The sequence below is a fragment of the Phocoena phocoena genome, chromosome 15 (assembly GCF_963924675.1).
Source record: "Phocoena phocoena chromosome 15, mPhoPho1.1, whole genome shotgun sequence".
NCBI classification, from domain to species: domain Eukaryota; kingdom Metazoa; phylum Chordata; class Mammalia; order Artiodactyla; family Phocoenidae; genus Phocoena; species Phocoena phocoena.
The window spans coordinates 4,770,965-4,796,595 of NC_089233.1; the positions used below are offsets into that span (position 1 = coordinate 4,770,965).

The 25,631-nt window shown below is 43.0% G+C and overlaps 1 protein-coding gene across 1 annotated transcript in view; it reads left to right on the top strand.

Moving 5' to 3' along the window:
* The window catches only part of CYTH3 (cytohesin 3), an 88,383-nt gene that overhangs the window by 39,618 nt on the left and 23,134 nt on the right, over positions 1-25,631 (top strand). The gene's annotated exons all lie outside the window — the stretch shown is intronic.

Here is a 25,631-nt window from a genome sequence, read left to right on the forward strand (position 1 = left end):
ACGTGTGTATAGGTCTGTGTCATCTTAACACTTGTGTGGATTGATGTAACCACTACTGCAATCAAGATACAGAACCACGAAGATCTTTATCTTTCTCCTGTTACCCCTTGGTAGTCATACCTCCTGTTCACCCCCAACCATCCTTAACCCCAGGCAGTGGCTGTTTTCCATGTCTATAATACTGTTATTTCAAAAGTGTTATGTAAATGAAATCATACAGTGTGTAACCTTTCGAGATTGCCTTTTTTACCCCACTCAGCATAATGCTCTTAAGATCCATCTGAGTTGTGTGTATCAATAGTTAGTTCATTCGTATTTATTTCTGAGTCGTATTCCACGGTATGCATGTACCAAGTTTATCTCTTTACCTATTGTAGGACACTGGTTGTTTCTGGTTTTTAGATATTATAAGTAAAACTGCTGTGAACATTTGGGTACAGGTTTTTGTGTGGCCACAGCTTTCATTTCTTGGGGTAAATGTCCAGGAGTGATATTGCTGGGCCATACGGTAAGTGTGGATCATTTGTAAGAAATTGGCAAACTGTTTTCCAGAGGGCTGTAACAATTTACATTCCCACCAGATTCTCTGCATCCTCACTGGCCTTTGGTATTGTCACTGTTTTAAATTATAGCCGTTTTAATAGGTGTGGCGCATTATTCTAATGACTGATGATGTTGAATATCTTTCCATGTGCTTATTTGCTGTTTATCCTCTTCAGTGAAATGTTTCTTCTTGTGTTTTGCCTATTTTCTAATTGGATTGTTTGCTTTTTACTGTTGAGTTTTGGGAGTCCTTTGTAAATTCTAGATGAGTCCCTTATCAGACATGTGGCTTATTTTCTCCCAGTCTGTAGCTTACTTTTTATCCTCTTATCAGAGCAAAAGTTTTTAGTTATGATGAAGTTCAGTTTATTGATATTTTTTCCTTTATGGTTATTGCTTTTGTTGTCATGTCTAAGAACTCTTTTTGAAGCCCTAGCTCCCAAAGCTTTTCTCTTACGTTGTCTTCTGAAAGTTTTGTAGTTTTACACTTGATAGTTAAATCTGTGATCCGTTTTGAGTTATTTTTTATTTATTTATTTATTTTGCGGTACGCGGGCCTCTCACTGTTGTGGCCTCTCCCGGTGCGGAGCACAGGCTCCGAACGTGCAGGCTCAGCGGCCATGGCTCACGGGCCCAGCCGCTCCGCGGCACGTGGGATCCTCCCGGACCGGGGCACGAGCCTGCATCCCCTGCATTGGCAGGCGGATTCTCGACCACTGCGCCATCAGGGAAGCCCCTTGAGTTAGTTTTTATATAAAGTGTAAAGTGTAGGTCGTTTCCTTATTTTGCCTATGAATATCCAGTTATTCCAGCACAGTTTATCGAAAAGACTATTAACCTCTATTGAATTGCTGTTGTACCTTTGTCAAAAATCAGTTGGCCCAGCCTTCCCTGGTGGCATAGTGGTTAAGAATCCGCCAGCCGATGCAGGGGACATGGGTTCGATCCCTGGTCCAGGAAGATCCCACATGCTGCGGAGCAACTAAGCCTGTATGCGCCACAACTACTGAACCTGCACTCTAGAGCCTGTGAGCCACAACAACTGAGCCCGTGTGCCACAACTACTGAAGCTCATGCACCTAGAGCCCGTGCGCCGCAACAGGAGAAGCCACTGCAACGAGAAGCCCGTGCACTGCAACAAAGAGTAGCCCCGCTTGCTGCAACTAGAGAAAGCCTGCATGCAGCAATGAAGACCCAAAAAATAAGTGAATAAAATAAATAAATTTATTTTAAAAAAATCAGTTGGCTGCATGGAGTGTGGGCTCTTTGGAGTTTTCTATTCTGAGTGATTCCTCCAACTTAAGCCTTTTTCAGAATAGTTCTAGTTACTCTAATATTCCTTTGATTTGCTATATAAATTTTAGAATAATCTTTGCTATATACATACATTTACAAAAATTTTGCTGGGATTTTGATAGGAATTACATTAAACTGGTTTATCAGTTTGAGGAGAAATGGCATCTTTACTGTGGTGAGTCTTCCAATCCATGAACACGGTATATCTCTCCATTTATTTAAATTTTTCATTTCATTAGTTTTTTGTAGCTTTCAGCATACAAGGTCCTGTACATGTTTTGTTAGGTTTACACCCAAGTGTTTTGTTTTGAATGCTGGTGTCACATTTTAAACTTCGGGTTCTACGTGTTCACTGCTAGTACATAGAAACATGATTTTTATATGTTCTTGTATCCTGCAGTTTTGTTGAACTCACTTTAACGTTTTAGGAGGTTTTTTAGGATTTTCTTTATAGGTTATCTTGTAATCTGCAAATAGGGACACTTATTTCTTCCTTGAGATCCCTGTATAACAATTTTTAGATCAGTATTCATGAGAGATGTTGGTTAGTAATTTACTCTTTTTGTACTGTCTTTGTCTCATCTTGGTATTAGGATAATACTAACTGCATAAAATGAAATGAGATGTGGTCCCTCTTCTTTTTTCTGGGAGAGATTATGTAGAATTGGTGTTAATTCTTCTTTAAACGTTTGGTAGAATTCTCCAGTGAAACGATGTGTACCTGGCCATTTCTTTTTGGGGGAGTTTTAAGTTACAAATTCAGTTTCCTTAATTGTTATACGTTCTCCAAATTATGTATTTCATTTTGGGTGAGTGGTAGTAGTTTTTGCTCTTTAGGGAATTGGTGCGTGTTATCTTAGTTGTTTGTAGTATTTATCCGCTCGCTCTCTCTCTCTCTCTCTCTCTCTCTCTCTCTCTCTCTATATATATATATATATATATATCACTATCCTATATATATCCTATCCTGTATGTCACTATAGTGTGCAAGGGCTGATATCCCGTTTCATTCCTCATATTGGTAATTTGTCTTTTCTCTTTTTTATCTTGTTAGAGGATAGTTGGTTTTCTTTTTAAAGAACCAACTTTTTGTTTCATTGATATTTCTCTATTGTCTTTCTGAAATTCTGGTGGAAGCTACAAATGTTTGGACTGTTCATCATTGTTTTCAATTTCATTGATTCTGCTCTTTATTTTTTCCTTCTTTCTGCTTGCTTTAGGTTTATTTTACTCTTCTTTTTTAAAGTTTTTTGAGATGGGAACTTAGGTTGTTGATTTGATACATTTCCCCTTCTAAACATTTTAGTGCTGTAAGTTTCCCTCTCAGAACTGCTTTAGTGATGCCCCACGAATTTTGATGTGTTGTATTTTCATTTTCACGCAGTTCAGTGTACGTTTTTGAATTTCCCTTGGGATTTTGCATTTATCCCATGGATTAATTAGAAGTGTGTTTATTAGTTTTTTGGTATTGGGAGACTTTCCAGCTATATTTCTGTTACTGACTTCTAATTTGACTCCCCTGTGGTCAGAGAACACATTGTGTATGATTTCACGTCTTTTAAATTTATTGAGGTTTATTTCATGCACCAAGGTATGGTCTATCATAGTATTCGTCTGTGTTAACTTAATTTTTGTTAGATTAGGTCCTAGATTTCTTTTGCGGGAGGGCATCATTCAGCCCATCAAAGATTCATATCTATCTCACACGCAAAATATGTGTCCCCAAATGTCCTGAAGTCTCAACGTTCATCACGTCCCCAAATCTCCTGATGTCTCAACCTATTACATTGTCAAATCAAAGTAAGAAAGTCTCATCTAAATATCATCAGCTCAGAAATCCCATATCTCAACCAGATGTGGGGGAGACTCTGGGTCTGATCCATCCTGAGGTAAAATTCTTTTCCATCTGTGGCTCAAGTTAGAAAACAAGTTATCTGTTCCCCAAATCCAGTGGTGGGACAGGCAAAGGATAGCAGTTACAGACATTCGCATTCTAAAAAGGAGGGGAGAGAGAGAGAGAAGGGAAGGGAAGGAAAGAAGCAGTCACTGCTCCCCAGCAATTTCAAAACCCAACCAAGCAAGGTCACTGGGTGTCAGGGCCTGGGAATAATCCTCTGTGGCTCAAGGCTCTGGTCCTCACAGTGATCTTTCCTTTTTCTCGAGGTTAGTTAGCATGTTTGCAACTGAGTAGTTTTACCAGCCAGTTTTCCTGTCTGTAGAATTTTGGGCGTCTGACAGCTTTATTTCATTTCATCCTCTCTTGTCTTTTTCATACCAAGCAGGCCGTGTTTCTGCTGGTATAACGTTCTCAGAAACCTGTGGGTCTCTATCTATTTCATGGGATTCACTCCATTAGACAAGAGGGTCCCCCATAGATCTTTCCTGTATAACCCCATTTCTATCCCTGGCTTCTGCCAAGATGGTTGGAGGGATTAATGAGTGGCAGGCTTGTCAGAGAATTTTCTGTGTGAGGGAATATTGTGTCCTTTAATTTCTCCCAGAGCATTTGCAAGGCATTAGCCAGCCACACCTTGGCTTTCTCTTTAGAGCGCGTGTTCCTTCCAGTGAATGTCCTGATTTTATTATCTTCTACAATCTGGATGAGATGAGATTTTCTCACATCATCACGTCTTGGTTCCTTTTTGTGTAACAGTTTTTCCTTCAACTTATCTCTTTCCTCTTGCATTTTACTGTAAGCAGCAAGAAACCAGGCTGCACCTTTAACTCAGTTAAATGTCCAACATCGAGACGAGGACCCTCCACCAGCAAAAAGTTTACGACTCACCAAAGGCTCAGATGATGGTTAGCGTTTTTTAGCAATAAAGTGTTTTTTAATGAAGGTATGTACATTTTTAAAAGACATAATGTTATTGCACACTTAATAAATTGCAGTGTAGCGAAAAACATAACTTTTATATGAACTGAGAAAACAATTCATGTGACTTGCTTTATTGTGATACTGGCTTTATTGCAGTGGTCTGGAACTGAACCTGCAGTATATCTCCGAGGTCTGCCTGTATTCCAGGATTCCTTTATCTTTTTTTTTTTTTTTTTTTCTTCCCCAGCTGCGCCTTTCGGCTTGTGGGATCTTAGTTTCCCGACCAGGGATTGAACCCGCGCCCTCACAGTGAAAGCACCAAGTCCTAACCCCTGGACTGCCAGGGGACTCCCTGTTTATCTTTTTTTTTTTTTGCTGTACGCGGGCCTCTCCCGTTGCGGAGCACAGGCTCCGGACGTGCAGGTTCAGCGGCCATGGCTCACAGGCCCAGCCGCCCCGCGGCACGTGGGATCTTCCCGGACCGGGGCATGAACCTGCGTCCCCTGCATCGGCAGGCGGACTCTCAACCACTGCGCCACCAAGGAAGCCCTATCATTTGTTTTTAAAGAACTTCCTTTAGCCATTCTTTTAGGGTAGGTTTGCTGGTAACAAATTCTTAGTTTTACTTCATCTTAGAATGTCTTAATTTTTCTTTTGTTCTTGAAGGATAATTTCACCAGATATAGAATTCAGGGTTGATATAATAGTTTAAAAAATTTTTTTCCCCTTCATTTGAAAAATGTTGGGTTTCTTCCTCTGGCTACTGTGGTTTCTATGAGGAATCCAGTCATTTGAATTGTTTCTCTCCCGTAGGTAAGGTGTCATCTTCTCTGGCTGATAAAAAACTTTTTTTCTCTTTCAAAAGCATATGATGGCAACTATACGCAAATAAAAATTAAAAAAAAAGATAACAGAAAAACAAAAGCATATGATGTGTTTTGGCACAGGTCTCTGGGTTTATCCTTTAGAATGTGCTCAGCTTCTTGAATTTTATAGGTTTGTTTTTTCACAGATGGGGGAAGTTTTCAGTCATTACAAAAAAAAGCACTTTTGCAGCCCGCCTGCCTTGTCCTCATTTGTTTCAGGGGAATTCTCTGTGTCCTTTCTGACTATCCAGTGCCCCTGTCACCTGTGGAGCAGTTCTCCTCTTGGCCCGTTGGGGTTCAGGCAACAATTGAGAACAACTTGCTGGTCACCCACGTCTCTCTGGGACTTTTTTGACTCCAGTGCCCCCTGTTGGGAAGTGATGTCTAAAATCCTGTCATTAAGCTTTCAAAATATTCAAAAGTAACAGGCATAATTCCCCTCAAAGGGATAAGGGGTGTCCCATCCCATCCTGTTCACGCACAAAATAACTCTGTAGTTTTGTGTAGGGTGGGTTTTGTTTAAACTCTTGTCCATTTTTATTTACCACGAGAACCTTACTCTTTTGTCCAAAGCTGATTAAAATCAGGCTAAGAACGTAGTATCGTCTCTGTACTAACAGTGTGACCTGGCAGCCCCTCACCTGGGGTGGTGAAGAGACTCGCACAGCCTTTCACAGGGTGACTGTCGGCATTGGCCCTTAAATCATTTTGTTTTATGAGCGGTAATTTTATGTTACTGTAGGAAATCTTACAAACCTCGTGCATCCTACAGAAAAGACGGAAACAATAGATCTTACAGGTTCTGCTTGTTTCTTAAACCAGCAAGTTATCCTTGCTCCATATTTGTTAATCTTTTACTTTTTTCTTATGATTTTTGTCAGGCGTGCTCAGTGTTTTTAGCTTCTAAGGTCACACCCAGGCCGTGGAGGGCTGTGGCCCTGTTAGGTGCTAGCTGCCAAGGGAATTCCAGGGCTGAAAATACGTGCTTGTTCTTGAGATTACACCAGTTTGTGTGGTTTTTGAAGAGCCAGATATCGTGTAGGTTATTTGGGAATACTTAGTAATATTTGAGGAGAAAATAAGAGTTCTTTTTTGTAAAGCATTCCTTATACAGGAAATTAAAGAGAATTTAAAATGGTTTAGACATCTGTAGAGTTCTCTAATGAGGCTTCTAAAGTTTTTTAATGTTTCAGATTTTCAAAAAAATTTCAGCATTTTATTATGAAAAATTTCAAATATAGAGAAAGTTAAAGAATTAATTATACAGTGGCTGTGCAGAAGCCCGCCTCCTAGAGTCTGCCATTAACCTCTTGCTGGGTGCTTTACCCCGGGTGTATCCATTTATCCATCTCTCATCCATCAGTCCATCTTATTTTATAGGCATTTTAGAGTTGTGGGTATCACAGCACTTCACTCCTTCGGCAGGTTTTTTTTCTTATATATATGGTCCAAGATGGGCCCTCCAGAAACCTGGAATCAAAACACCTGTCTTCTAGAAGTTCTAGTTACTGCCACAAGCTGAGGGGAGTCTGCCCTCTGTCCCTTCTGCCAAGAAGAGCTCCCTCCAAATTCGCGTCCGTGCGGCTCAGATTTACCTCTCCTCAGTGCCGGGCCATCCTGATAAGCTCTTGCTTTGCTGGCTTCTAAGGAACAGTGTTTATCTTCTGCTGGGCGTGATCCGGAATTAACTAAGGAATCTGGGAAGAGGGGGCAAGACCGTGTACTCGGGGTCCCAAGAAGAGAACAAGTCACACTTAGGAGCAGTACCTTGTAGACTGTGGGCTTCCAGGCCCCCGGGTTGAGGGCCAAGGAGGTTTTTTTTTTTTTGATTGAGTAATTAAAGACAATGGCAGAAAAAGGTGGGGACATTGTACCAGGATTGAGACTATAATGAAAAGAGTGGGTTCAGACTGCCTCATTGTGTAGAATGCTGGCAGTAGTGTCATTAAAGCCCTTGGTGTGAGCATTACTTGACACAAAATCATGGAAATCTTATTAAAATGCTCTGGGAGGCTTCCCCCCCCCCACCTCCTCCCCAAGCTTTTCTGCACCACGTGACGGTGGATGATTCTGGAACGTATTTTCAGGAATCCACCAAGACCATGAAAGTGTACAAACTACTCTTTTTAATTGCAAAGAATTAATAAATAAGCAAACAGCTCTCATCCCTGGAGTAACTTTTGTGAAAAACCTGTGTTCTGAATACTAAGATAATTCAAATATTCTTGAGCACCTACTGTGTGCTAGTCATAGCTCTTGGTGCTGGGAATTCAGTGGTGAACAAGATAGGCAAGAAACCTATCCCTGGGAGTTGACATTCTTGTAGGAGGAGACAAACTAACAATGAATCAGTGAGATGGTAATATTAACACACAGTACTTGTATGTACGACAGTCTGCTGAAGTGCTTAATATTGTCCCTATTAAAGAGGAGAAAAGCGTGCAGAGAAATTGCAACCCCTGTGCACCGTTAGTGGGAATGTAAAGTGGTACAGCTGCTGTGGAAAACAGTATGGAGGTTCTTTAAAAAAAAAAAAAATTACATGATCCAGCAGTTCCATTTCTGAGTGTATATCCAAAAGAGTAGAAAACAAGACTCAAACACATGTTTGTAGACTCATGTTCACTGCAGTATTATTCACGATAGTCAAGGGGTAGAAGCAACCCAAGTGTCCATCGACAGAAGACTGGATAAAGAAAATATAGTATATTCGTACGTAAAACTGTCACATGCTACAACATGGATGGACCTTGAGGACAAGTGAAATGAACCAGTCACAAAAAGGACACACATTGTATGATTCTTGTTGTAAGCAGTATCTAAAGTAGTCAAATTCATAGAAACAGAAACTTTGAGTGGTGCTTACCCGGGGCTGGAAGAGGGGAATTAGGGAGTTAGGGCTCATCGGGTACAGAGTTCTGGTTTTACAAGAGGAAAAAGTTCTGGAATGTGAATATACTTAATACCCCTGAACTGTACATTTTAAAATGGTGAAGATGGTAAATTTTATGTTTTGGTTTTTGGTTTTTTTTCGGTTCGCGGGCCTCTCACCGTTGTGGCCTCTCCTGTTGCGGAGCACAGGCTCCGGATGCGCAGGCTCAGCGGCCATGGCTCATGGGCCCAGCCGCTCCGCGGCACGTGGAATCTTCCCAGACCGGGGCACGAACCCGTGTCCCCTGCATCGGCAGGCGGACTCTCAACCACTGCGCCACCAGGGAAGCCCAATTTTATGTTTCTTTTTAAGCCACAATTAAAAATTTTTAGAAGAGTGAAGCGGAGGAGTCCAGAATCACAAGGTAAAATGCAGGAGCTGCGCCCGGCCGTGTGGCTGCAGAGCGCCTGCGTCCAGTCACTGTGCCGACAGCTTCCTACACCCCGATGCTGCTGGGTGCCTAGGAAAACTGAGACAGTGGAGTCTTACAGGAAGTGTCGTGCAGGGAGCCCGGGGTCCTTCAGGCCACGGGGAAGGCCGCGTTTGCGCCGAGGTCCAAAAGCGAGACAAGGAGCCAGCAGAGGAGCTGTACCGGGCGGCGTCCACTGGGGAGGGCGCTGCATCCTGGGCCTCGGTGAGGAGGCTCTGTTCTGTGCGGAGGGCCGTGGGGAGCTCTCTGTGTTTTGAGCAGGGATGGGCTTCGTTTAGTGCGCACTTCCAAAACTACAGCTGGAAAGGAAGTTGAGAAGAAATTCTAGGCTCTTTGGCCATTTTGTAATCGATCATCAGACTGAAGACTTGGCTGGAGATAGTCTGACTTCAAGATCTATAAGATTAAATCATTGTCCTGCCCTTTTTTTTTTTTTTGCGGGGGAGGCTGTTCAAACATATTTAAGTGTGATGAATCTACCAAGCAAGGCAGTCTAGCAAGGAAAGCACTGATGCCCATCCATTTCCTTTTGAAAGATACATAGTTAAAGATATACCTTGGAGGGAGAAATGCTGCTTTCCTTTTAAGCCTGGGGGCCGCTACTCAAGGTGATGTCAGTTATTCATCAGAACTAGTGAAATGAATTGGAAAGAAGATGGACTTATGCATTGAGGATTTCTTTTGGGGACGTGCTTACTGATGCAGATTTTATGCATTTTTAGCCAGAACTCACCTATGGCTTCAGCAAACTGGTTATAAGAACGTTCTTATCTCCCCAACTTAATGAAGCTTTCACAGGCAAAGTTTTTGACAGTAATTTAAATGAAAAGAATCACATCTGATCTTAAATTTTAGGTGACGTTTTTCTGACACCGTAGTTGAAAATCTCATTTGAAATCTGATAAGGAGCCTCTTTCATCTTCTCTCTGATCTTCAAGAAGAACTTGTTGGAAGTCAGGGCTGATTAAGTTGCCAGAGTTGACTTTCACAAAATTGTTTAGGAAAATTATTTAGAAGCCTTGGATGTCATTATCTCTTTTTAGAAACATTATTAATAGATTTATTTTTTAGAGTTTTAGATTTACATTAAAAAAAACCTGAGCAGACAGTACAGAGTTCCCATATGGTCCCCTCCACATCTGGTTTCCCTGTTCCTAACATCTTACTTTGGTGTGGTATGTTTGTTACAGTTGATGAACCAGGGTTGATAAATTGCTGTTACCTAAAGTCCATGGTTTACAGTAGGGTCCACCCTTTGTGCTGTATAGTTCTATGAGTTTTGACAAATGCATGAGGACATGTATCCACTGTTAGGGTATCATACAGAATAGATTCGCTGCCCTAAAAACCCCCTGTGTTCACCCATTCATCCCTCCCCTCGTTCCCCTGAACCCCTGGCAACCACTAATCCTCTGACTATCTCCATAGTTTCAGAAGTTACGTGCGGCTGGAATTACACAGTGTGTGGCCTTTTCAGACTGGCTTCTGTCGCTTATTAGTGTGCATTTCAGGTTCCTCCGTGTCTTTTCACGGCTTGATCCTCATTTCTTTTTAACGCTGAGTAATATTCCATTGTCTGTTGTGCTACAGTTTATGTTCACCTGCTGAAGGGCATCTTAGTTGCCTCCAGTTTGGGGCAGTTTTTTTGTTTTGTTTTGTTTTGTTTTGGGCCATGCCTCGTGGCTTGTGGGATCCTAGTTCCACAGCCAGGGATCAAACCTTCCCCCCAAGCACTGAAAGTGCAGAGCCCTAACCACTGGACCGCCAGGCTACTCCCTGGAGCAATTATGAATAAAGGTGCTGTAAGCATTCGTGTGCAAGGTTTCACGTGGACAGAGTGAATTCCTGGGAGTGTGATTGCTGGATCGTATATTGCAAGGTGGTGTTTAGCTTTATCAGGAACTGCCGATCTGTCTTCACACGATTTTTATGCCTGTGTATTTGTGAAGCTGTTCAGTTATCCGCGGTAGAAATAGAAAGTCTCATTGTTCGTTATTAGTTGTTCATGATTGAGGTAAAAACATGTCTCTTTCAAGATCTTTTAAATGCTTCTTGCTTTGATTTAAGGCGTAATATTTATCTTTAAATTTCAAGCAACATTCAAGAAGAGCATTAAATTTTGATTAGCTTTTTGTAGTAATGCAGACATAGATAATATCCTATTACAGGTGAGGAAACTGAGGCACAGAGAGGTTAGGTAAGTTGCTTAAGGTCACACAGCTAGTAAGTGGCAGAGACAAACTTTGAGACACGCAGTCTGACTGCAGGACTTAGGCTTCTAACCACTGTGTCATGTTGCCTCTCTAATGTATTGCGTTCATGATTTGTGTGAAGGACTTAGCCGTGCATAGCTACATTTTAGCGATGTTCAACAAAATCATTTGGGAAGCTTGTTAAAGTTCAGAGTCCTTGGCCTCCTACCCAGAGGTTCTGATTTGATAGGCATGGGCTATGGCCTTGGAACCCTATTTTAGACAAGTGCCTTCAAGTGATGCTGACGGAGAAGTCCTGTGGACTGTGTTGTGTAGGAACAGGTGTAGATAATGAGCTGGAGTCATTGATTCAGATCATTGTCAACCCTGTTGATGAGGAGCCCGGAGAGCTGGTTGAGTTCTTGGCTCTCCCGTGTGCTTTTGCTGGATGGATCCAGGGGGTAATCGCCCTTCACCACTGCTTTCAGTAAGACACACGCCACCGCGGAAGTCCTCCTGTTGCTTAGTGGTGGTTGGCTGCATCACCCACCAGGAAGAGCGACAGTTGTGGGTTGGCAAGTTGGTCATCAAGAGGATGTTTATATATGAGTGCAGACTCAACTTGGGGAGGGGGTGCTGCCCCATGTGAGTGTAAAGACAAAGCGGTTATTTAAAAAACTGGCAGTGACTGCTTTCATTCTTAGTTTATTGCTGACTTTATCGTCTCTCTGTTGTGCGATGATTCTTAACTCCTACCCAGGGATAGATGCGATCACCGGAGGGTGAGGGAGACTTTGGAGTAACAGCAGTCATTACAAAGGTTTCATCTTCTAGAGCAGTTAGCAACGATTTTTATCTACTCTAAAAACAATTTTGAGTTAAGAGGTGTTATTCCGTTATAAAGTAAGCATGCTTCGTAGCTCTCTGTCCTTGGCTCTAAGATGCACGCTTTAACCTCTAAAGCTGGAATGCATCTTACAGTTTGGCATCATAAAATGAAATTTGGTAGTCTTAGTGCTTTTTCTTAACAGGACACAAAATAATGGCGTCCTTAATAATTGATGGATTTTCAATTTTCTGAAATAAGTTATTCTGTACAGGCAAACCTTGGAGATGTCACAGATTCGGCTTCGGACCACTGCAGTAAAGCGAGTCACATTGTGTGTATTGGTGTCCCAGTGCATATAAGTTACGTTTACACTGTACTGCAGTCTATTAAGTGTGCAGTAGCGTTATTACGTCTGAAAAAACAATGTGCAGGCTTCCCTGGTGGCGCATTGGTTAAGAATCCACCTGCTAATGCAGGGGACATGGGTTCAAGCCCTGTTCTTGGAAGATCCCACATGCCGCGGAGCAGCGAAGCCCGCGAGCCGCAGCTCCTGAGCCCGCGTGCCACAACTGCTGAAGCCCGCGCGCCTAGAGCCCATGCTCCGCAACAAAAGAAGCCACTGCAATGAGAAGCATATGCTCCGCAACGAAGAGTAGCCCCCTCTCGCTGCAACTAGAGAAGGCCTGCGTGCAGCAACGAAGACCCAACGCAGCCAAAAATAAAATAAATTTATAAAAAAACCAAAAACACCAATGTGCATACCTCAATGGAAAAGTACTTCATTGCTAAAAAATAACATCTGACAATTCAGGGTTGCCACAAACCTTTAATTTGTTTTTGTTTTTGTTTTAAAAAGCAATATCTGTGAAGCACAATGGAGTAAAGTGCAATAAAGATGAGGTCTGGGGCTTCCCTGGTAGCGCAGTGGTTGAGAGTCCGCCTGCCGATGCAGGGGACACGGGTTCGTGCCCCGGTCCGGGAAGATCCCACATGCCACAGAGCAGCTGGGCCTGTGGGCCATGGCCGCTGAGCCTGCGCGTCCGGAGCCTGTGCTCCGCGACGGGAGAGGCCACAACAGTGAGAGGCCCACGTACCGCAAAAAAAAAAAAAAAAAAAAAAAAAGATGAGGTCTGCTCTAAAAAGAAAAAAAAAATTCCCCTCCCCCCGTGTCCCTTATTGTGCCACAGTGGCTTCTTGCCCTTTACTTGGTGTTTTGAGTTTTAGAGCTACGGAATGTGAGGCAGAGGAGGCAGTGAGGCCGTCTGACTCATCTTTTTGTACCTCAGACCAGTCTGTCCTGAAGTCCTCCTAGGTGGGCGAGCATCGGTTTCTCTTAGTGTGTGGCAGGCTCTTAGAATGCTCTTTTAGTGTCTTTTCAAGGAAGTTCTTCCTTCTCTCTGGAGGGTTATAAGGGATCACTTAACCCGAAGTAGACTTGCAGGGGCAGTAAATACGATGCCCCGACATTAAGTGCACACACAGAACTCGGGCTGTTTTACTTGGATAAGCACACATGCTTGTGTGTAACTACCACCCAGATCAAAATACAGAGCACTTGCCATCCCCCAGAAGGCCCTCTTGTCTGACTTCTCACACAGCACCTTTCCCCCCACCCCAGCTTAACCCCTCTCCTGGTTTCTGTTACCACAGATTTGTTTTGTCTGTTCTTGGCCTGTTCTGAACATTTCCTATAAATGGAACCATACAGTATGTGGTCTTCTGTGGCTGGATGAGCATATCAGTGCTTCATTCCTTTTTATGGTTGAGTAATATTCCATCGTGTGGGTATATCCCACTTCGTTTAGCCATTCATCACTCGGTGGACATTTGGGTTGTTTCTGCTTCTTGACTGTTGTGACTGATGCTGCTGTGAACACCCATGCACCAGTTTTTGTGTGGACATATGTATTCAGTTTTCTTGGGTAAACACCTGGGAGGAGGGGACTCACTGGATTACATGCTGACTTAGTGTTGAACCTTTTGAGGAACTGCCAGACTTTTGCCAGAGGGGCTGCACTTCGTTGCATTTTTAAAATGAATTTCTTTTCTGTTATTTTCTCCTTTGGGTTTTAAACTATTATTTTTTAAGGGGAATGCTCAGCTTATTTTCAGCTTAATTCTTTCCTAAAACAAGCATTTTAGGCTGTGAGTTTCCGAGGATTGTGTTAGCAGGAGCAGACAAGTATTGATACGCAGCTTGTCATCATCGTCTTCTCAGAATTTTCACATTTACATTATATCTTCTTTGACCAAGGAGTAATTTAGAATTGTGTTCCTTGATTTCCAAACACATGGGTTTTTCTAATCACTGTTTTGTTATTGATTTCTAACGTAATTATTCTGTGCTCAGAGAACGTGGTCTTCATGATAGCATTGTTTCCATAAGAGTTCCACGGGAGACACACGAAACTGGCTGTGTCTGGGACAGGAAGGGATAAAGTAATAGGGAATTGGGGTGCTGGACACAGCCCTGGAATGACTAGGGGACTGGGCTCTGGCCTGGTCTCCAGAATTGAGTCACTGATGGAGCTCCTCATAGGCGACCCCTGGAATCATTGAGATCCACGTGTATCTCCAGCAAGGAAGGGGTCCACAAGCCTGGATCCAGAAGGCACTCTGCTGCAGCACTGCCTCGACTCCTAGGAGGCTGGAGAATGAGCTCAGGAAGGCTGTTGAAGGAAATCCTCTGCTTGCGCATCCTCGCTGGCCAGCCGAGAAGCATTCTCTAAGAAAAGGCAGGGCGAGGACCCCTGCTTCACTTCCCTCTGTGGAATCCTGGGTGGTGCATCCATGGGTAGAGCCTAATTCATGTTCACAAGTCTAAACCTAAGAGAGTCCGGTGATGTAATTTTGAGCTTTCGGTGGAGCAAAGCCAATTCATTGTATCCACCACACTGGTCCCGTGAGAGCTAGTAAGACTTTGTGATGGACAGTATACCGTCGGTTTGCATAAATGTTCCCCATGTCCCCGAAAAGAATGCATATTGCACAGCTGCTGGGGGGGTCAGTGATCTGATTGAACCTGTGTCTCCACCAGTTGTAAGGTGCGTCATTATTTTATGTTCCATTAAGGGGAAAAAAAGCTGTCAGTTAAACCAGACTTAATGATTTCTTCTCACTTAGAATTCTTTTACTTATACTGATGGGAAGAGTTCTTTAAACGTCTTTAAGCATTGATTTCTAAACAGCGTTTACCAAGTGTCCATACATATAGAAGGTAAGATATGAGCAACATAAGTTGGTTAAGGTACCCCTTAAAGCCTAGGACCAGAGCCTCGTTCTCTGCACAGAGCAGGCGTTTGCGTTTTGACAGAAGCAGTACAAACAGCAGTGCTGTCCTCTCCTGCTCAAGGCACAGGCGCACAGCACTTCTAAACGGCCCTCCTGTATTGTCCGGGAGGGGCGGGGTTCGAACTCTGCAGGTTTTCACGCTGAGACTTTATTGATCTTACTAGAGGGTACCAATGCAAGGTTTGAAGCAATAGTCAGCCTCTTATTTCTTTATGAAATGGTTCTTAAATTGTGTTTTTAGCAGAACCATCAAGGAGTAGCACTTCAGTAGTGCCCCTGGCAGTCGTAAATGTATTCGCAGATGTGAAGCCATTGACCTCTGTATGTCACATTAGATTTCAGAGACGTAAAGACGCACCTCTTAAAATTGATGAAGCATATTATGTCTACTAGTTCAGCTTGTTAATTGTATTAGTCAAATCTATAGCTTTTTCTTTTTCTTTTTTTTTTGCCTTTAGGAAGAGTCCATTTTTACGTGTACCCTGTCAATTTTTTTTTTTTTTGGCAGTACGCGGGCCTCTCACTGTTGTGGCCTCTCCCGTTGCAGAGCACAGGCTCCGGACGCGCAGGCTCAGCGGCCACGGCTCACGGGCCCAGCCGCTCCGCGGCATGTGGGATTGTCCCGGACCGGGGCACGAACCCGTGTCCCCTGCATCGGCAGGCGGACTCTCAACCACTGTGCCACCAGGGAAGCCCTACCCTGTCAGTTTTTGCTTTATATGTTTTGAAGCTATTGTGTTAGATGCATATATGTTCAGACTTGTTAATTTTGTGATTAATGGAACGATGTCAGTATCTAGTGACTTTATCTTTAGCCTGTTTTGCCTGTGTTCGTGTCATGGGACCAGTTTTCCTTTGGTATATCACTCCCTACCCTTCTGCCTTCAATTGTTATGTGTTCTTATATTTTAAATAAGCCTTGGGACTTCCCTGGTGGCACAGTGGTTAAGAATCCACCTCCCAGGGGGCTTCCCTGATGGCGCAGTGGTTGGGAGTCCGCCTGCCGATGCAGGGGACCCGGGTTCGTGCCCCGGTCTGGGAGGATCCCGCGTGCCGTGGGGTGGCTGGGCCCGTGAGCCATGGCCGCTGGGCCTGCGTGTCCAGAGCCTGTGCTCTGCGGCGGGAGAGGCCACAGCGGTGAGAGGCCCGCGTACTGCAAAAAAAAAAAAAGAATCCACCTCCCAATGCAGGGGGCACGGGTTCGAGTCCTGGTCTGGGAAGATCCCACATGCCGCGGAGCAACTAAGCCCGTGTGCCACAACTACTGAGCCTGCACTCTAGAGCCCGCGAGCCACAACTACTGAGCCTGTGCACCACAACTACTGAAGCCCGCGCACCTAGAGCCCGTGCTCTGCAACAAGAGAAGCCACTGCAATGAGAAGCCCATGCACCGCAGCAAAGAGCAGCCCCCGCTTGCCACAGCTAGAGAAAGCCCACGTGCAGCAACGAAGACCTAGCACACCCAAAAATAAATAAATAAATAAGCCTCTTGTATCTAGAAAAATGGTACAGATGAACTTTTTTTGCAAAGCAGAAATAGAGTCACAGACGTAGAAAACAAAATTATGGTTACCAAGGTGGGTGGGATGAATTTGGAGATTGGGATTGACATATATACACTACTGTGTATAAAATAGATAACTAATGAGAACTTACTGTATAGCACAGGGAACTCTACTCAGTGCTCTGTGGTGACCTAAATGGGAAGGGAATCTAGAAAAGAGTGGATATATGTCTATGTATAACTGATTCACTTCGCTGTACAGCAGAAACTAACGCAACATTGTGAAGCAACTATACTCCAATAAAAATTAATTTAAAAAAACAAACCTAGGCCTGTTTGTCCTTAATTATGTTCCGCAGGCTGCACGGCAGAGAGGTTCTGTTTTTTAAAAGATGAGTCCACGGTCACGTCGGTTAAGAATCCTCTCAGTTTAACAAAGTTGGTGTTGTTGGTGCTTCTTTTTTTGATTACAGATTCCATGGAATCTTTAACATATGAGCATGTATCGTGATGTACTAAGGGGGGTGATATATAGTATGATATTTGATTGTGGACCAAGTCTGTGTTTGTGAATTTAAACTTCAAAAATCGTACACTCACGTTTATAACAGCATTGTTCACGGTAGCCGAAACTTAGAAGCAACCCAGATGTCCATCAGTAGATGAACGGACAAGCAAAATGGTGGCTAAACGTTATGGAAAGTTATTCAGCCGCAAAAAGGAATAAAATCCTGACACATCCTACAATGTGGATGAACTTTGAAAACATTATGCTAAGTAAAATCAGCCAGACACAGAAGGACACATATTGTATGATTCTACTTACATGATATACCTAGAACAGGAGAATTCAGAGAGATGTAGAGCATAAAGGAGGTTGCTAGCCAGCGGTTAGGGCTTGGGGGTTGAGGATGGGAAATTGCTGTTTAATGGTTACAAAGCTTCTGTTGGGGATGATGAGAAGTTCTGGAAATAGGCAGTGGCGCTGGTTGCCCGACATTGTGGATGTACTCAGTGCCACCGAACTGTACACGTAATGATTGAAATGGTAGATTTTAGGTTGTGTGTATTTGGCTCAATAAAAAAAGGCCCCAAAAATAAATAAACGTCTTTTAAAGAGCATTTAGTTGGGTGTTTTTTTCATTGTGCATTTTTTTTGTGTCCGGGTTTTTAAACTTGGTCCTTTTTCCTGTTCATGTTCATTGTAAATGTATCAGTTACTTATGACTTTGTTACTTCATAACAAAGTATTCCAGAGTCGTTGGCTTAAAACAACAGTGGTTATTATTGCTCATATTTCTGGGAGTTGGCCGGCAGTTCATGGACCGCTCTTGTCTGGGTCCACCCACTCCCGTGGCTGCATGGAGCTGGCAGGTCAGCCGGGGCTGAGTTGCCTCCCTGAGGTCCGGGGCCTCAGCCGAGGCGGCTGCAACAGCTGGGATGTCTTGGACTCTCCCTGCCAGTGGTGTCTTAGCACAGTAGGTTTCATTCAGAAGCTTGCTGACCCGGGCTTCTCTGGAGCACGGGACCTGGTCTTGGGGTTCCCAGACAGGAGGGGTGCGAGACCTGGGTTCCGGGTCCTGCATGGTGTCCTCTGTGCCACCCTCTCTTGGGCAAAGGAAGTCCCCGAGCCTCCCACCTTCCTGATCGGAGGAACTGTGCCATATCACAGACTCTTTCTTCAGTCTTCCACAGTAAAAATCAATGTTTGTTTGTTTGTTTTTTCTCCTACTCCCATATTTTGCATTTTGTATTTCTAATGGTTTTTCTTTTTAAATTTTCAGCTGTATTGAGGTAGAATTGACATATCTAACTGTTTCTCTTTGTTGTGTTGGATTTTTTTCTCATTGCAGTCCTTCTCCCTCTTTCTCAGTTGGGCATTTTGAACTCCATTTCCATTGCTTTGCTGCGTAGCCTAGACTTTTTATTTTTTTACGTCTTTATTGGGGTGTAATTCCTTTACAATGGTGTGTTAGTTTCTGCTTTATAACAAAGTGAATCAGCGATACGTATACATATGTTCCCATATCTCTTCCCTCTTGCGTCTCCCTCCCTCCCACCCTCCCTATCCCACCCCTCTAGCGGGTGACAGAGCACCGAGCGGATCTCCCTGTGCTATGCGGCTGCTTCCCACTAGCTATCTACCTTACGTTTGGTAGCGTATATATGTCCATGCCACTCTCTCGCTTTGTCACAGCTCACCCTTCCCCCTCCCCATATCCTCAAGTCCATTTTCTAGTAGGTCTGTGTCTTTATTCCCGTCTTACCTAGGTTCTTCATGACATTTTTTTCCCTTAAATTCCATATATATGTGTTAGCATGCGGTATTTGTCTTTCTCTTTCTGGCTTACTTCACTCTGTATGACAGACTCTAGGTCCATCCACCTCATTACAAATAGCTCAATTTCATTTCTTTTTATGGCTGAGTAATATTCCATTGTATATATGTGCCACATCTTCTTTATCCATTCATCTGATGATGGACACTTAGGTTGTTTCCATGTCCTGGCTATTGTAAACAGAGCTGCAGTGAACATTGTGGTACATGACTCTTTTTGAATTATGGTTTTCTCAGGGTAGATGCCCAGTAGTGGGACTGCTGGGTCGTATGGGAGTTCTGTTTGTAGTATTTTAAGGAACCTCCATACCAGCCTAGACATTTTTATATGGATTCTGAGCTTGCCAGGTTGAAGCTAATTATGCAGGCTCTCCTCCTCGGAATTCTCCGCACTTCAGAGCAAGTTATTTCTCTTCCCATTTCCATGCTAGTGTTACTGGCTGTTGTTTATTCTGTGAGACATTATCGTCCTGTGTGGTCACTTTTTCTTTAGGTTTCCTTCTGTAAATCTGTGCCCATGATTCCCTCTGGTGTCCCACCCCTCCCCATCTTGGGTCTTTTCTCTTGACTGAAGTTCATTCTTTCAGAATTTCCCTTAATGATGGTGTGCTGGTGGCCAGCTCTTGAGTTTTTGTTTGTCTAAAGGGGTATTTCACCTAATCCAAAGAAGGCTGGGAAAAGCATGAGTGTCCCAGGACGAGCAAAGATCACGAAGGAGGATGAGGGGAAGTGACAGGAGGTGACTGCTGAGTGGTCCATGGGGGCCAGGACCTTCCTGTCCCGTAGAAAGCCGGCCTCTCAGAGCGCCTCTCTCCCCGCGAGGCACACACTGTCCTTCCTTGTCCCTGGCAGAAAGGCTGCCGCTGCATTCTGGTCGCGTGCTTTAGTGATCTGGAGCCTCCACTGACCTGGCCCCCAGTGTGGTTGACATACTGCTGGCCCTGTTAGCCATTTGGACTCCGCTTTATCACCTCACTGAAGGCATACAGTTCTTGGGTGGTGACCAGACCCAGAGGCACAGCTGCCGACGGCCACAGCCTGCCTTTATGTTCTTGGTATAAACCATACTGCTTCGTAGTAGCTAGGAACTCATCCTGCTTTAACAGCTTAAGTCACCGGTTTTTGTAGTGTTCCAGGTAGGTATTATTTGTTTGGGTTAAACCACACTCCAGTACAGAGTTCCCATTTAGTGAATTAATGGGACCAGAGGCCAAGCCCATGCTTTCCCAGAATTCTTAGTGTCCTGTGGCATTGACCAAAACTCTGAAAAATACCATACAATAACAAAAAAGTTAGCATTGATTAGTAATCAAGGTAAAATTAAGGTTAAGTGACGTCAGTTTCCATTAGCACTAGGTACCAGAAATATGCAGTTGTGAGTCATGTGCATGTGATTGTTTGAAACCCTGTTTTATCACCTATTATCCAATTTGTTAAATTATCACACTTGACATTTAGTGACTAAAACAAGGTGAAGGTTTCTGGCCACAGTTCACATCTGCGGAACATTATCTTCCCCTAGGAGAACTGCTGATTAACTTTATGGAAGATCGTGTGTGTGTGTGTGTGTGTGTGTGTGTATGCGCGTGTGTAAAATTTGTAAGGGAGTCATTTGATATTTATAGCAGTGAACCAAATTACAGCTTCTTGGTGGATTGGAATCTGTTAGGTAAATAGATTATTAATATAATTTGAAAATTAGAAAACACTTTGAGATACCATTTGCTTATGCTTTGATTTCAGTATGTCTGATAATCTCCCTCTTTCCATTGATTCTGGTTTGCAAACTTTTCTACATTTTGAAATCACTAAAGTGGAGGATTCATCTTATATTTGATGGGATCTTAGATTTCATTAAACATCATAAAGTAATGATTCTCAGTTTCTTATTATTTTTTGCATGCTTTATCTTAGTGGTTTATTTTAGTCTTTAAGTAGTAGTGCTCTTTAGGTATTATATACCTTTAATTTATCAGAGTCTACTATCAAATAATATTACACCACTTCACATCCAGGGTAAGAACCCTGGAACAGTGTACTTTCATTTCTCCCTTCCCAGACTTCGTGCTCTTTACTTTTATGTGTGTTACCACCCCAACACACTTTGTTATTTTTGCTTTGAACAGTAGCAGTAAATCTTCTAAAGAGATTCACACCATGAGGGGAAAATGTTTACCCACATAGTTACCATTTACAGTATTTTCCATTCTTCCGTGTAGATACAGACTTTCATCTGGTATCTCTCCACCCCCTACCCCACCCCAGGGCTTTTTTTTTTTTAATATAAATTTATTTATTTATTTAGTTTTGGCTGCACTGGGTCTTCGTTGGCTGCGTGCAGGCTTTCTCTAGTTGCGGCGAGCGGGGGCTACTCTTGGTTGTGGTGCGTGGGCTTCTCATTGCGGTGGCTTCTCTTGTTGTGGAGCACGGGCTCTTGGCACGCGGGCTCAGTAGTTGTGGGTTGCAGGCTCTAGAACACAGGCTCAGTAGTTGTGGCGCATGGGCTTAATTGCTCCATGGCATGTGGGATCTTCCCCGACCAGGGCTCGAACCCGTGTCCCCTGCATTGGCAGGTGGATTGCTAACCACTGCGCCACCACGGAAGTCCCCACCACAGGACTTTTAAACGTTTCTTATAGTACAGATCAACTAGTGATGAATTCTTTCAAGTTTTTAATGTCTGAAAATGATTTTGTTTCACCTTCCTTTTTGAAAGATACCTGGCAGGGTGTAGAACTGTGTCCGTTGTTTTAGTCATTTCAGACAGGAGTGTAAATCTATCCCTGTTACTTCGTCTTGGCTGAAAGCAGAACTTCCCACCTAAGTACTTCAATTAAACGCATACAAATCATGAACCCCAAACCCAGACCTCCCACCCACAGGCCTCCATTTGTGGGAAACCAGTGCCTTCTCGAGAAAGGCAGGAGCCTGGACTAAATTACACAGATGGCTCCTGATTCTTAATCTAAAACCTCTCTGGCAACACCTTTGTACTGAAATGGGGAATTTCTTGACATCTTTCCACATTGCTTTTCCCCTGTGAAAACATTTATATTTGTAGAGACCACACCTGCTGTGTTGTGGCTAACCTTCTCCCGTCATTCTGCAGATGAGAAACGGGCCCCAAGTGGTGAGGCTTAAGCAAGGCCCTTATCTCTGGAGAATCGGGAAGACGGTGATCAACTGCAGTGACTGCACTGAATTTCACCAGCAGGTTCCAGTTAACTTGCTTTTTTAAAAAAAGCTTCTATTGAGGTTGGAAGGAAATTTCTCATTGTATGCCCTTTTGTATGTTTTCAGAGAGAGAGTATGTATGTGTGTAATAACCATATCCATGTATAACTTTTTCAATTAAGAAAAATAAACCACTGGATTTCTTAGGAGAGAAAATAAATCAGCTGTAGACTTTCGTTTCATCTTACCTAACAATGTCGAAGTGACAAAATGTAGATGATAAAGTGAACCAGACCTTATTTTTGCCTTTATTGGGAGAAGACTGCTGAGTTGTGGGAAAGGTCTTGATAGTTAAGAACACCTTCTCTGAACATGGCTTATCTTCCCATTTTTTTCCTGTGGCACTTGCGTGCGTGAGATTATCTGTGTGTGAGAGGATTCTGTGGCTGCAGAGTTATTTTGAAGGCAGAGAGATGCTGATAGAATTTCACTGAATACCAGCAAAATACTGGTATTCACCGTACATTCAGGGAGTTAAAAGAAATAGTAGGACATCAAGATATTTAAGTGACAGCTGTACAGAGATTGGTCCTGAGTATTTCATTATATACTTGTATTCTTTTTGTTTATTCTTTTTATTTATTCTTTAAAATGTGCCAGGAAACATTCCATTATTTTTCATTAATACTTTAGCCAAATACCCTGAAAAGGTGCTACTGGCCATTTATACTTGAAACTTTTTTTTTAACTTATGAAAAATTCCAGGACTTCCCTGGTGGCGCAGTGGTTAAGAATCCGCCTGCCAATGCAGGGGACACGGGTTCGAGCCCTGGTCCGGGAAGATTCCACATGCCGTGGAGCAGCTAAGCCCGTGCGCCACAACTACTGAAGCCCACGCGCCTAGAGCCCGTGCTCCACAACAAGAGAAGCCACTGCAGTGAGAAGCCCCCGCACGACAACAAAGAGTAGCCCCCGCTCAACGCAACTAGAGAAAAGCCCGTGCACAGCAACGAAGACCCAATTCAGCAATCAATCAATCAATTCCAAACCCTTAGAGTATAAAATAGGTAATGAATGCCCATATAGCCGTCAGATAGATTTAACACTTATCATTTTGCTTGATTAATTTTTTGCTGAACTATTTCAAAGTAAAGTCCAGATGTAATAATATTACAACTCCTAAATTCTACAGTATGAATAAAGACTTTCTTTTTAAACATAATCACAATATCGTTATCCCACCTTACAGAATTTGTCTTCCTTTTAGAGATGCAAATTCTGATCATAATTATGGGTAAAGTAAATGGTCAGTACTTTAACTCTTTAGGGCCTTAAAGGGATAGGAAAAGATGGGCATTACTGAGAGAAAATCAAGGAAATCCATTAAAGATCATGATTCTTGAGTTGAATCATTCTGGTGTTTAGATTCACTTAAAATGTACCTTCACTGTTATCAGCCAACCCTATTCATCATCAGGGTTGGAGGGGAGAAAACTGGAGGTGGGTTTTCTTAAACCAAAGTCTATTGATGCTCGAACTAGAGTGGCACCCTTTCAGACTCTTGTTTTCATATAGCTACATAGGAGAACTCAGCAGAACTTTTTTTTTTTTTTTTAAATGAGGCCCCTTTTGGGAGCCCAGTCCACACTGGACAGACTCGATTTGACCCTTTGGGTGCATTTATTTTTTTCGTAACAGGATAGTGTCAACCAACTGGTTAGTTTTTGATTTCTGTCTATATTGCAGTAAGGTGCTTGCTTGCTGGTAAGAGTAATTCCTTGGGAGGTTCAAGAATTGCACACTTGCTTCTTTATTTTACTGTGGCATTTGACGTTGTTGGGTTTTCCCTCTTGAAATTCTCTCCTCTCTTGGTTTTGGATGCATCATTCTCTACTGGTTCTCACATTTTCTCTTGATCTGGGTCTCCCCACCCCACCCCACCCCACCCCACCCTACCCCATGCATGAATAAGAGGCCTCTGGAAGCCGCTAGCAGCAGCTTTACGAGGAAGCTGACACTTTGGACTATAGAATGGAAAGAGCGGGTCCCTGATGACACTCTTGAGCTGCTGGGCCTGCCCGTAGCATACTCTGGGACCTTGTGGATCTTTGGGTTTATCCTACTTGGAGTTCAAGCACCTGGGATGTGTATATTCATGTCTTTTATCAAATATGGAACATTTTACCCAGTACTTCTTCAAATATTTTTTCTCTGTCACCAGGGAAAATCATTAGACGTTTCTTGGCTTCAGTTTTCTCAGTTATAAAATTAGGATAATAATGGCTGCGCTCAAAGTTATTTGGCGGTGGCAGGGGTGGGTGTTTGGTGGTGTGGTATAATTTCCTACTCTGAATTTATAAACACATTTTCTATTTTTCTTCCTAAGAAATTGTGTAATATTTATTGGCTTTTGAATTTAAGCCTTTATTCTACTTGGAACCAATTAAAAATACGATGATAACCAGGAATTCAATTTCATTTTTTTTACATGGAGATAACTGATACAGCACGTAACATACATAGAAGAGTCTGCCCTGTCTCTCTGAGCTGCAATGTCAGTTGTGTTGTAAATCAAGTTTCTGTGAGTCTGTGTGTATTTTTCTGGCTACTGTCTTCTGGTTCATCAGTCCGTTTGTCTGTCCCTGCACCACGATCACATTATCTTAATTTGTTTGTAGAAGCTCTACATGTTCTCTTGCTATTTACTCAGATTCTTAATCTTTTGTTTCTTTAAACAGATTAATGAAATAGAAATTAAACACACAGGTAGAGGATTATTAAAAGCTGTTTCTCTGAAAAGCTTAATGAGATAAAAGCCAATTCTAGCACAAGGAAAAGAGAATATAGACATAGTAGGAATGGAAAATACTGCAGAGGTTAATCATTAATGCAAGGATATTATGAACAACCCTGTCAATTAAAATTAAATGTCCATGTACCAGCCAACCTTTACCCACTGCATTGACGTTCCCTAGTATTGTTCTGGAATGTATTTCCTCACAAGCCTACCTTCTCAGAAGGAACCACTATCAAGAATGTGGTGTTGAGGGACTTCCCTGGTGACGCAGTGGTTAAGGATCCGCCTGCCAATGCAGGGGACTTGGGTTCGATCCCTGGTCGGGGGACTAAGATCCCACATGCCGTGGAGCAACTAAGCCCGCGTGCCACAACTAGCGAGCCCATGTGCCACAACTACAGAGCCCACGTGCTCTGGAGCCGCACGTCACAACTAAGATCCAACGCAGCCAAAAGTAAATAAATATTTTTTTAAAAAAACAACTGCCATTAAAAAAAAAGGAATGTGGCGTTGATCATTTCTGTGCATTTATTTATGCTCTGCGTATGTATATGTCACCCCTCTGTGGAAGGTGTCGCGTACAGTGTATGTCTTCAGCCTCCTTTTATCTTCTTTTCATTT